This window comes from Hemicordylus capensis, chromosome 2 (genome assembly GCF_027244095.1).
Source record: "Hemicordylus capensis ecotype Gifberg chromosome 2, rHemCap1.1.pri, whole genome shotgun sequence".
Lineage (NCBI taxonomy): Eukaryota > Metazoa > Chordata > Lepidosauria > Squamata > Cordylidae > Hemicordylus > Hemicordylus capensis.
The window spans coordinates 54,141,031-54,154,458 of NC_069658.1; the positions used below are offsets into that span (position 1 = coordinate 54,141,031).

The 13,428-nt window shown below is 47.9% G+C and overlaps 1 protein-coding gene across 4 annotated transcripts in view; it reads left to right on the forward strand.

Annotated features, from left to right (window-relative positions):
• The first annotated feature begins 383 nt into the window (after positions 1-383).
• The window catches only part of VCAN (versican), a 208,860-nt gene continuing 195,815 nt past the window's right edge, over positions 384-13,428 (forward strand). For 3 of the 4 annotated variants that reach the window (XM_053298560.1, XM_053298562.1, XM_053298563.1), the window contains exon 1: positions 384-711. The gene's annotated coding sequence lies outside the window, so the exon portion shown is untranslated. Of the gene's footprint in view, positions 712-763; positions 806-13,428 lie in introns of those variants that run through there. The other variant, XM_053298561.1, reaches the window with a different exon arrangement.

Below are 13,428 nucleotides of genomic sequence, written 5' to 3' on the forward strand. Positions count from 1 at the left end.
GACCCCAAGTCCCCCGGGTGGGCTCCCCACACACCCACTGAAGCCTGTGGTCCCACCCCCCGACCTGAAGTAAAGCAGCCCCCCCTCCGACGGTGCTGCTGCTGGCTGGGTCAGGGGCGGGCCAGCCTTCAGCCGCCCCCCTCACCCCACAAATCTTCTGGGCGCCCGCGGTGAATGCCGCCCACCCCTCCCGCTCCGGAGTCTGCCTACGAAGGTGCTCCAGGAGGCTCCGTCTTCTGGGGGCCTCGGTGTGAGCTCAGGAGGGGGCGCTGGGCGGGGGAGGCGAGGCAGGCGCAAGGAAGCGGCGCCGTGTGGCTGCTGCGGCTGCTCCTGCCCCCCTTTGGCGCTGGGCTCTGCTTTGGCTGCTCGGGCGAACCTCGGCGTGTGCATGAAGAGAGCCCTCCTCTCGGAGAGGCAGCGCCGGGCCCCTCCTCTGGAGTGCTGACGGTACAATGATATAATAATGATGGGTGGCGGAGCCCGCATTTGAACTTGCAGGCAAAGCTCGCGGGGTGCTTCGTTTTGCCGCAAGCGCCTGAAGCCGCCTGGAATCAGGTGTTCGCCGCCGCCGCCGCCGGAGGGGGGGCCACGAGGAAGCGGGAGCCAAGCAGAGGACTTGCATGCGGCTACTGGGGCACCTCTGGATTAGCAGCACGCTGGGATTTGTTGCCTCCTCTGCCTCTGCTTGTTCGCAATCAACTGCTTTGGAAGGTAACTCTGCCTTTCCCTCTATTTGTCTGCCTTTGGTCTGAGAAGGAAAGAAGCCTACCCAGGAGCAGCTGCTGCGGGTTACTCTGGTTTACCTGTAAGACAAAGAGTTTGGGGGAAGCTAAGGGCGGGGGGAAGCCGAGGAAGACATTCCGGGTATTTTAAAACGAAGGTTGGGACGAGGGTTTCTTGGGGTGGGGTTTTTTTGTTTTTTGTTTTGGTTAAAAAAAATCAATGCATATAAAGGATAGTTGGGAAAGGCAAAGGGGTTTTGTGGGGGTGGGGTGGGGTAGGGTGGGGGACCGCAAGTCTGGGTTTGGGGAGCGAAGAACAAAGAAAAGTGAGCAGAATGGAGGAAGTGTGTGTGGCCGGGGGGTTGAATGGGAGGCAAGGTAGAGTTGGGAGTTTGGTGGCTCTCAAGCGGTTAATGGCAGGAAGAAAGTCTTTGTAGGGGCTTTGAATGCACAAAGCAGCGGCGCTGGAGGAAGGAGGTGAGAAGCGAGGTGGTGCTCGTCGGTCCGGCTCAGTGGGCTGAGCAGTGCCATGGACCGCTGCTCTGCGCGCTGAGAGGGCTGGCGGATGCCTTGGACGCGCCCCCCGTTCCACGGTCTCGGGGCTGGGGTGGTGGCCTCCGGGGATCTCCCACGGAGCGGAAAAATAGGAGCTCCCCGCCACACTGGCAGGCGATCAGGAGAGATCACAGGGGTCAGTGGAGCCAAACGCTCCGCCCGCGCTCTCCTCCCCGTTGCACCCATAGCCGGCTTTAACTGGTCTGGAGGAACATTTCTAGGCTTCGCCTCTCCACTCGCCTTCCCCTCTTTTGTTTTAAGAGGGAGCGTGGGACTTTGCCCGGCGCGGGGAAAGCCCCTTTGCAAAGGGAGGCGCACGAAAGCAGAAGCGTATCGGAAGTGATAGAAAAAAATCCAGTGGTCTTTTTGAATGACTCCTGCTCAAACTTTTGCGCTCAAGGAGCGTTGAGCATGATCTGTGTTAGTTGTCCGTCGCTCGCATCTACAATCTAGCCAGTCTGTCTGTCTACCTACTGTATCTCTTAATCTGTCCATCCACCTCTGTCCATTTCAGTCTCCAAACCAGATCTCTCAAGAGGTGTTTGAAGGGACTCCGGATTAAACCTTGTGAACGTATGCACGAGTTTGGTGGTTTGCCCCCCTCCCCCCCCCTTTTTCGTGGTGGTGGTGGGAAGTGACCTACTGATCCAGATTGCAAAATCCATTCTCCCGAGACGGAGCTCGCTCCTTCCAAAACTGTGTAAGACTTGGCAAGGTTAGACGCTAGTGCAACATGGAAACATTGCGGTGGGTGTGGTGGGGTGTTTTTTGTGTGGGCGGGGGAGGGTAATGTTTTGTGCACTGCAACGTTGTGGCAGGAGGATGGTGGAGCGTTATGTCTGCATCGGCATGTTGGAGGCAACGTTTCTCTCTCCCCCTCCCGTCCCGCCTTGGGTTTCTGTCTGGTTCTGCATCTGGTTGCTGGTGCCTTGCAAGGGAGTCTCTTGTCTGCGAAGGCAGCTTAGAGGGGCTCCTTTTCTGCAGCTGGAGCGAGGTGAAACTTCTTGCAAGGCGCTCCGCCGCCCTGGCTGGCGGGCTCTAAAATGTCACCGGGGGTGGGGCGGTGGGTCAGGGTTTTCTCTGCTCGGGAAAAGTCTATGTCATCATCGTCATCTCGGCAAGGAATCGCTCCCCAGCCCAGCTGCTCTCTTGGAGCGAGTCTTCTCCCGCCCTGAACTTCGGAACTGAGAAGAGGGTTTCTTTCTTTCTTTTTGGCAGATTTTCTTTTTAAAGAGCTGGAGAACAAGAGCGCTTGGCTCGATCTGGAAACGGGTCCCATCCCCCTTTGGCTCTGGCTGGGTCTGTGACACACACGCACAGCGCCTTCTCTCCGGCAGAAAGGCAGGGGGATTTTTATTTTTTGCAGCCCTGAAAGAAGTTATCAGCCGGCAAACCCCCTCTTCCCGCTCCCGCTGAGAAATGAATGGGCTGCTGCAGAGAGGACTCCGCTGTTGGCTGCCTCCTTGGTCCAACCGTTCACAAACTCAGCTCAGCGGGCCTTTAAGCCGGGATAGGGAAAGCGCTGTGCTGCAACCCCTGAGCCTGAAATCTAGGAATCGCGCGGCTTTGGATAGAGCCTCGGCTCCCCCTGCTGGGGAAGTTCAGAATATCCGGACAGACAGAGCGGTTGAATGCAAAATCTAGGGTAACTCCCATATTTACAAACAAACAAACAGCCAAAACCATGTACCAGTACGCAAATCATTATCCTAGAATGCATACGATAATTATATCAGCGAGCAAATGACAATAGTCTTCCTGAATATGTTTGCAACTTTTTACTGTGCCCTGCCCTAAAGATCTTCCTCCCCACAACCTTTCCCCTCATTTTCCTCTCATCTTTTAGGTTCCCTTCCACTCCTCTTAGTGGGGCAGATTGTATCAAATAAACAAATTTATCAAACATGATAAATTATAGTTCTGTGCCATTAAGTGGGGAACAATGAGTTTGCTTTTTAAAAACTACACTTTCATTCTGTCCTTCTCTCTTGGCTTCAGTCCTCAGACTGTGTGTGTGTGTGTGTGTGTGTGTGTGTGTAAGCCTCAGAACTCTAATGGAAAACTAGTGGCAGTAATAATATAGAAGCCTTGATTCTGGGCTAGTTCACACTATCATCACTGGATGGCTGTGGCATCAAATTGTGGCTTGCATGTGTGAATGAGCGGTCATACCTAGAACTTTCATATCAGGGTCAACACATATTACCTCATACAGAATGCTTTTCAGTGGAGTCAGTTGGTTCATAAGTCATCGATCATCAAGTGTTGAACAATCACTAGAAATGCAGACATGTGTATCTGAGCATGAGTAGAGTGTCTTTCTTCCCTTCACACAACTGGGATTAGAGCTTTCAAATAAAAGGGCATGCCTTTCAGACATATTATTGTTTTTGTTGCTATTGTTTATCTAGTGCTAGAAGTGTGCATGGCCACTAATATGACAACTATAGAAGGCCTCTGACCTCAAGGAGCTTACGATCTAAAATGGACAATAAACACTAGCACTCATTGATGTCATTCACACAGTCAAAACCTATGTTGTATCTGGGTATGGGAGCTGTATGTGCTCCCTATTTTTCGTTGTGTGGAAGCAAGATTAGAGGAAAACCTCGGTAGAAATGATTGTGTGGAAGCAAGGTTGGAGGAAAAGGTGCTCAGGTTTTCCTTTAACCTTGCTTCCACACAATCACTTCTACCCAGGTTTTCCTCTTACCTTGCTTCCACACACCTGAAAATGTAGAGCACACACAGCTTCCAAACCTGGGTAGAACACAGTTTTTGATTGTGTGAATGAGTTCACTTTTTTGTTTCTATCTCTCTATCCATAGCCATAACAAAGATATTTGACTTAAAATTAAGTAAAAACAATGACATAAATGAAAAAATAAAAATAAAAAAGTTTGTGGGAACTGTTGCTCTTTACCCAGAATTCATGCTTAAGATGAGAGCTTCCAGATAATAACAATTCCTCTTACTCTTAAAAAGAAAGTAAAATAAAACAATTGATGGGTTCTCCTATTGAAGGGAAGTGTTGGGATCTGCTTGAACTGTTGCTTTAGCTGCCTCTCCAATGAGTGATGGATAAGATATGCTCCAAGACAGACACTAAGCCTGTGTTTCCTTTCCAAGAGAAAGAAAAGTCTGTTCCCACTTTCTTCCTTGGCGGATGAGAGGGGCGGGGGAGAGGGATCAGCAGCATGTTGGGAGAGACGCGTTGACTCTCCCATACTTGGTCTGTGCGAAAGTGTAGATTTGACAATGAATGAAGGCAAGGCAAAGTTCTGACCAAAGCAGGAAGATAGGAGGGCTGTTTAATTGGGATCTCCCCTAGGAGATGAAGGGGTTGAGATGGATCCTCATCTCAGGAATCTGGCCGAGGATGCAGTCCACCCACCGGCTGCTGCAAAGCAGCTCCAAAGGGATTTCTTCCAAGGGCTTTTGGATCCATTGTATGCCCACCCCACCCCCCTCTTCTCGCTGGATAATAGAGCTGAGCTGAGGACAAGGCAGTTCCAGGCAGCGCATCCTGCTTTCTGGCGCTGCCTAGGGCTCACAGAGGGAGTCTGGGAGGTCTCTTCTTCTCCAATAGCCACGTGGACTGAGAATTTCATCTGGGAGGCAGCCGCACTCCTTTGTCCTTCCTTGTCTAGTGTGAAGTTGGGGACTGCTGAGTGGTTTGCCTGGCTCCCTTTGTGTAACTAGGACAAGCAGAGGGAGAGGGAGAGGGAGAGAGAAGGAGAAGGAAAGAGCCTAAAAGCAGGAGAGATGTGATCAGGGAGTTGTCATCCTTCACTGTTTAAGGAATATTAAGGTCATGCCACCCATCAGTAGCAGCGATGGTGGGCAGCCCGAAGGGAGGAGGGTTGTATTCTGGTGATTGCTTTATTAGCAGGGAAGCTATTTTGGCAAATGCGGCCAAGGTGGAAGGGGCTCTCGTGGCTAGCAGGGGCACCCACAACAGGGAAGACTCTGCTGTGAGATGGGGGTGTGCTGAGTCTTTCTTATATTAAGAGTTAAGCTCTTTTTATGCAGACAGTGCCCTGGCATCCCTGCGACTTCACAATGGCATCAGATCCAGTAGTCATCAGCCTGATGCAGGGGTGCCCAGCCTGAAACTCTCCAGCTGTTTATGGCATACAACTCCCATTATCCCCAGCCACAGCTTATTGCAGCTGGGGTGATGAGAGTTGTAGTCCAACAACAGCTGCAGAGTCTCAGGTTGGTCACTCCCAGCTTATTGCATCACATGCAGGAAGCAGACCAATTTGGTGGGTAAGAACCTATAAGAGCAGCCCTTCTGCATCAGACCACAGGTCCGTCAAGTTCAACATCCTGTTATGATACACTAGTCCAGGGCTGCTCAACTTTGACCTCCAGCTGTTTTTGCATAGGGATGTGGACAACCAAGGTAAGTGCACATGTTCAGCACTGAACTAATTCGGACAAGATTTGAACCGGTTTGGCACTGCGGGGAGGGGAGCAGCGAGTGGGAGCTTTAAAAAAGAGAGTAGGCCCTTACCTGCTCTATGTCACCGCATGCAGCTTTCTGCTGTGATGGTGCTGCCCTCAAGAACCCTCGCGCAGTGCCGGAATGCACAAAGCACATGCACGGACACCATGTGTGTGCTGGCGTCATGTGTGGATTCTTGGGGCCATCGCAGCAGGAAGCTGCATGTGGCAGCAGAGTGCAGGTGTGCACCTGCTCTCCTCTTTTTAAAAATATCCCTCATGCCGCTCCCCTCCCTGCGGTGCTGAACTGGTTCAGTGCTGAATCGGTGCCCGAACTTCAGTTCTTGCACATCTCTGTTTCTGGACTACAGCTCCCATAATCCCCAACCAGATTGGCCAATAGCCAGGAATTATGGGTGTTGTAGGCCAAAATCTGTAGGAGGGCTGAAGTTGAGCAGCTCTTCACTAGACTCTGCCAACAGGTGATTGGTATTGCCAGTTTTGACTATTCTAATCTCCTGTATAAATGGGATGAGGTTCTTGAATCACTTTCCTTACTCCCCCTTCCTCAACAGGAGCTCTATTCAGACACTGAGGCCATTCACACAATCAAAACTGTGTTCTACCCAGGTTTGGGAGCTGTGTGTGCACCCAGTTTTTGGTTGTGTGGAAGCAAGGTAGGAGGAAAAGCTCCCCAGATTTTCCTCCTACCTTGCTTCCACACAATCACTTCTACTCAGGTTTTCCTCTTAACTTGCTTCCACACAACCTAAAATTGGGAGCACACATAGCTCCCAAACCCTGGTAGGACACAGTTTTTGATTGTGTGAATGACTTCACTATGTTGTACCTGTGTTTAGATGTCTGTGCACTCATACATATTTTTGTGTGAATGGCTGTATTTGCATTTGTTTTGGCACCAGGCCCTCAAATGCATTGTACAGACAGGAAGTATCCTGACGTACCTGTATTCAACATAATGGGACGATAACTGTATCTTTGTACAGATCTGGACCTACATACACTGCACACGCATTGTATGTGTGTTGAACATAACATGAATAGAACTAGAGAAGCAGGAGAAGAGAGTGGCTAAGGCAGGTTCAGTCTCAAAACAGGTGATTGGTTCCCTCAGAGCAAGTATCACATTGTCAAGAGCAAAATGCAGGATCACCCACTTGTGGTTCTGAAGGTATCATTACTAGTGGGAACAATTCCTGCTAACTCCCTGCAAAGTAGAGAGTCTTTACCATGGGCAACTCTCCTACCTGTCCCTCTCCGCCCCCGCCCCCAGTTTTCTATGTACACTTTGACTTTGGAAATAAATTCAGTCATTAGCACTGATTTATCATGCTGCTTGAAGTCTTAGTCTGCAAACATCACAGGAGGCCAATAAACTCACCGAAACAGGCAGAAGGGTAAGAGCAACTATGACCAGGGTCAACATGGATGCATTGACCCAGCTAATCTGCTCAATAATCCTTACTGACAGAGGTGCCGGGCCAGAAACTCAAAGGGATGTCTTTGGATAAACTGAGCATCAGTGATCAATGGGCAGCAATGGTTTGAACACTATGCTAAATAGGCATATTGGGAATCCTGAAGGGACAAAATGACCAGACAGAGCTTCTGTGTGGAGTGGGGATCAGTCCTCCTTCCTGTGCAGGGAGCATTAAACATCTGACAGTTCAGATATTCTCTGGTCACATGGCAGCCTATCAGTGGTCATGTTCCCACTGAGAAAAGTATGAAAGAGCTCTCTATACAGAGGGGCATTCCAGGTGCAGGATTAGGAGCAAACGGGACAGATGTCTGTTGCTGCATATCACGAAAGATTGCTTCTGTGAGAATGCAGGCAGAGTAAGGACTAGGATATGAATTAAATAAGTGTGATATCTATAATTTAGCACAGGGTACCCTGGTTAGCCACCTAATGGCACAGTGGGAAATGACTTGACTAGCAAGCCAGAGGTTGCTAGTTCGAATCCTCACTGGTATGTTTCCCAGACTATGGGAAACACCTATATCAGGCAGCAGCAATATAGGAGGATGCTGAAAGGCATCATCTCACACTGCTTGGGAGATGGCAATGGTAAGCCCCTCCTGTATTCTTCCAAAGACAACTACAGGGCTATGTGGTTGCCAGGAGTTGACAACACCGATTGGACAGCACACTTTACCCAGGAAAGACTATATTAACTATTCTTAGTTGGGTACATAGGGACATAGGCAGCTGCCATATACTGTGTCAGACCATTGGTCCATCTAGTTCAGTATTGTCTACTCTACACAGACTGGCAGCAGCTTCTCCAAGGTTACAGGCAAGACTCTCTCAGCCCTATCTGGAGATGCCAGGGAAGGAATTTGGAACCTCCTGCATGCAGATTCTCTTCCCAGGTGGTCTCATCCCCTAGGGGGAATATCTAACAGTGCTTACATGTAGTCTCCCATTCAAATGCAAACTGGAGTGAATGCAAACCAGGCTTAGTTCATGCTTGCTCCTACAAGACCAGCTTTATTGGATGGAGTCTGCTGAAGGATTAATATGTGTGACTGTTTCCATATAGGTCTTTCTGCTTGGCCTCTTTAAAACACCCTATAGCTCAGGGCTCCCTTACACAGCCCTATTCAGATGTTATGCTGTACATGTGTAAAGATGTCTGCATGCATTACACATTTGTGTGAATGATTGTAAATGCATTCCCTTTAAAAGTGAACCTGGGTACGAGCTTTTTCAAATGCTGGGTAGAGATAGGAAGTGTCGTACTGTATGTATGTTAAACATAATGTGTGGAGAACTGTTATATATGTGCAGATCTGTGTACATGCAGTCACAGTAATAGATTGTCCATGCATTGAACATAACATTTGAATAGTGCTATTGTGGGGAAAAGATGTTGCAGCAAACCCACTTTGTATTTCTGTGGTGAACGTTTGATGCTTGTCTGAAAAACTAATTAACATGGGTCTAGGAGCTTGGTATTTGCAGTGTGTTTGTAAACACATGCCTCTCTTCAGCCAGTGTTCTCTTCATTAGACCTGCTCTTGCAACATATCCAGGATGTGAATGCGTATAGAAGGAAGATCTATGTACGTTTACTTGAATATCTGCATGATATCTACAGCTGTACAGCTGTAGGCACATCTGTTTTAGATTTAGTTTTTAAATTTCTGATTTTATTTTATTTATATTATTTAAAATTCTGATTTTGTATTGTGTTGTTGTAAGCTGAAAAGGCAGGATATCCTTTCCCTAGAATCAGGAACTCTGCTTTTCCAGTGTTCCCAGTCACATGGAAAGAGCCCTATTTTATTCTGTGTATACATTTCTCCCCTAACCTTTCGGCCACATGCCCCCCCCCTAAAGTGGCTTACAATTTTTTAAAACATAGAACAAAAATTAAAATGCAATGGCAGTGCAAATAAGCAGTACAGAGACTCTCATATTTCAACACCCATGACTAAAGGAATGGCAAAAAAAAAAAAAAGCCACGTTTTCACCAGCTATGTAAAAGTTAAGCAGGGTGGAACAGCATGAATTTCCTATGGGAAAGAGTTCCACAGCCTGGACTGTGCAATGGAAAAGTTCCTGTCCTGTGTAGTTGCCAGTTGAACCTTAGATGGCGTAAACCTCAGATGCAGAGCAAAACCTTTACAGAAAATTTTATCAGGTGGGCAGAATTGCCTGGGAGCAGATGATCCTTAAGTTCCCCTGGATCCAAACTCTAGGGCATGAAATATGACCACCAGCACTTTCAATAGGACCAGGAAACAAATAGGGAGGCCATAAAGTGATGCTTGAGTAGAATGGGAGTAATAAGATCCAACCCAGCATGAAACTGGCTGACTGTAACATTCTTCACCACTTGCAGCTTCCCTTTCACATACAGCCCCAAAGTAGGCTATGTACTGTAAAATATTGATGCTAATTGCTGAAGACTCCAGTCCAGACCAATTCTGGGGAGCTGGCAAACTTGACAAAGATGGGGGAGCAGGATCGTGGAAACATGTCCTGCCCCTCATCTGTGCTTTCACTGCACAAAGTCAACACATCTATAACTGTAAGTGCAATAGTTCAGATTAGGCTTCAGCTCCCCATGTTCCCTGCAGCAACTGATACTACAGATAATGGAAGTTGTCGTGCAGTAACCCCTGGAGAGTCTCAGGGTAGCCACCCCTGCAGAAATATAATCCGAACTGCAGTATTGCACTGACAGTTGTATATGTGTTGACTTAGTGCAGACATTCTAGTGAAAGCATAGATCAGGGGCAGGACCTTTTGCCATGGTCTGCTCCCTTATCTTAGTTACGTTCGCCAATCCTCCAGATTTGTCTGGAGTCTCCATGAATCAGCATCTATCTCCAGGTGACAGCTGAAAGCAAACAAAATACCCATGGCCTGATATTGTGAAAGATGTTGAAGCTCTTCTCACGATTGGTCGGCGGGTCTGCGGGGAGAATGGGCTTAGCCTGCTCTCCTCGCAGACAAGCAGCCTCCAAGCCCTGGGCAGCCGGATCGGCAGCCCACACGACTGCTGGCTCCTTCACAGAGCCGGTGGAAGCTGTGGGGATCAGGGGCTGCGTGGCCCCCGGAAGTTCCCGAATGCCCCACATGAGTCCGCGGGGCATCCTGGAGAGACCCCCGGGACAGGGAGGCTTCTTTCAGCCTCTCCTCATGTGTCGCTGCGGTGCGGAGGCGCACCATGGTGGCACACAACCAGAAAACCCGGGTTAGCGGAGTGCTCACTCTGCTGACCTGGGCTAAGAGGAGGGCTTCTTTGGCAGGCTAGCTGCCAGAGAACTACCGGACTCGTCCGCGAGCCCGGTGGTCCTCACGATGGGGGGAAATTGGGCTGAGCTCCTTTAGCCTGGTTTCCTCCCATCATGAGAATAGCCTCACTGTATTTATATATCTCCAGGAACAGCTTCAGTTAGAGTTGGCAATTCCACCCTGGATATGTTGTGATAGGGCTATAGTGCAGACAAGAAGTGAACATTCTACATTCACCTGTTTTAGATACCACGTGAAGCATCTATCCCCTTTTTCCTTATCACCTGGCAGAAGAGGGGAGTACATGAGGACCTTCCCATCTCCAGCATTCACATTTGAATGCTTCGCTCTGAATCACTCATGCCAGCCTTGTTACAGAAGCATTCTAACAGGGTAGCTACCAACTTGTTTTCCTACTAATGCATTTAAATTTAGACACATACCCCTTCATTTTTCTTTTAATTCAGAAGAAGCACAAGTGGGAGCCAGCGTGGTGTAGTGGTTAGAGTGCTGGACTAGGACCGGGGAGACCCGAGTTCAAATCCCCAATCAGCCATGATACTAGCTGGGTGACTCTGGGCCAGTCACGTCTCTCTCAGCCTAACCTACATCACAGGGTTGTTGTGAGGAGAAACTCAAGTATGTAGTACACCGCTCTGGGCTCCTGGGAGGAAGAGCGGGATATAAATGTAATAAATAAATAAATAAGTAAGTAAGTAAGTAAGTAAGTACAAAATCTGTATCAAACACAAATTATATCATGAATAAAAAAATAATCTCACTAATAAAACACCCTATCTTACATAAAACAATGAAAAACTCTTATATGACTGGATAGCTTTATTCAAACTGGAAGTTGAGCTTGAGCAGTTGTAATATATATCCCTTTTGCTGGTTTTAAAAATCAGAGAACTGCTTTGGTGAATGAATTAGGAGAACAGATGCTTTAGTGACTTTGTTCTATAAACAAAACAGATGAATGCTTCCAAGCGTAGATTATATATCAGTCTGAATCTGAAGGTCTACAACAGGATATATGCAAATATATAGCTTCCTCGGACTAATTAATTCCAGCCTTAATGGTCACTATTTGACCTTTGCATCTCACCTAAAAAGAGTTGAGGGCTGTGAAGGACGTAAGAGGTGGTAGTTAAAAGACTGCCTTAAAACAGAGGTCTTTAGACTTGACAAATTCAGCTGATATTTGGCTGGAATGGGAATATTACTTTCTACAGTTTGTAGCCGAGGTCAAGGAGATTAACAATAACTTTAAGTACACACAGACACACAGACACACACAGACACACACACACACACACACTCGTACAATAAGGCACTCAAAGAACAGATTAAAGAAAAACAAAAACCCAACCATCTGTCAAAACACAACAAACAAACAAACAAAGGAGAGAGCCTTAAAATCAATACACAGAAGCCAATTAACTCCAGTGTTGTTCTGGAAGGGAAAAAGCCCTCTGGAAGAGAAATATTTTTACAAGTTTCCTAAAAAGAGAGGGAAAAAAAGATACAATTATTCAGGTGAGATTCCTTAGACAAGACATTCCATAATTGAGGCATCACTAATTTGCACTCATAACCACTCACCATAGTTTTATCATCTATATCAAGGGTCAATGCAGCAAGGCTTCTTATATATCCCAAGGGGGTAGGATATATAAGAGGATCTATTCCTTCAGACCATTTAGGGTGGGGTTCTCAGACTGCATCCCTGGCTCCTGGCCATCGTGAGTGGCAATGATGGGAGTCAAGATCAATTAGAGCTGTAATTTAAGACCCCTGATTTAGGACTTAGAAGGTTAAACTGGAGGTCTTCAGCTGTCAGACTACAACTCCCATCATTCCCTGCTACAGGGAATGGCATAAAATGTAGGCCAACATCAGCTGGAGAGCCTCAGGTTGGCTAACCCTGACTTAGATGTTTAGCCTTGGCTGCCCTTTGCTAGCAGACCGTAAATGGCTTGGATCGGTTGCACCTACGGAGCCAAGCGCAACTGCCAGATGCATTAGTTCTGCAATGTGCATATCTTCAGACTCACACTTCTGATTGTCACCATGGAAGAACAAGAAAGCCCACCCGGCCAGCCATAAAAGGGGGGGGGGGCGGAATCCATTAAATCCATTCTTTTTCTCCAGCAGCCATAGCTGGCTGCATGTGAGTCTTAGTTAAGTGGCTTTTGTTTGCTCTCTGCTTGTGCCAGTGCTGTTAACACAAAACCCGAGAATCCTGAGGTGCTTTCAGAAGCTAGCATCACCTCCCCTTCTCCACATATTATCCCATGACTGCAGTACTGGGCTGCGAAGCCGAAACGATGGCTACCATTCTGTGATCTAGCCGTCGTATGGGTGACTGGTCTGTAGCTGTGCTCCCTTTTCCTGAAAGTCCTTCCCTACGGAATTGCCTTGCTCAGAGAGGCTGGGATCCAGTGGCTGCTGTGGGGACAACTTAGGGCAGCTGAAGTGGCCTCTTGCTCAGTGCCATTGCCTCCCTTCAGCCCTTTCCTGCATTTTAGTAAAGATACAAGGAATTGGGAATCAAGAAAATGAAATTAGGCAAAGAAGGTGTTGAAGCTGGAAAGCAAGTCAATGCCTTATAACAGGAAGTTATCACAGACAGGATGGCTAATGTTCAAAAACAGGCCTAAAGCTGGGGCATAGATTTGGGCGGAAGCCTAAATGCCCATTCTCACTTTATTGTCCCGACACTGAGGGTGCCAAACCCCACTTGCATAAAAAGAGATTCAGATTACCTGCTGGCTCTTCAGGGCACATTAGGTGTAGAAATCAGGTTTGCATCACATTGCAGACAGACTGGCAAGATTCCTGTCTGGCTCTATAGGCAAAAGTAACCTCCAGTGTAAACGGAAGGCGTAGGCTTCCATTCCGCAAAACAGAAGATGTAAGTGATATTGT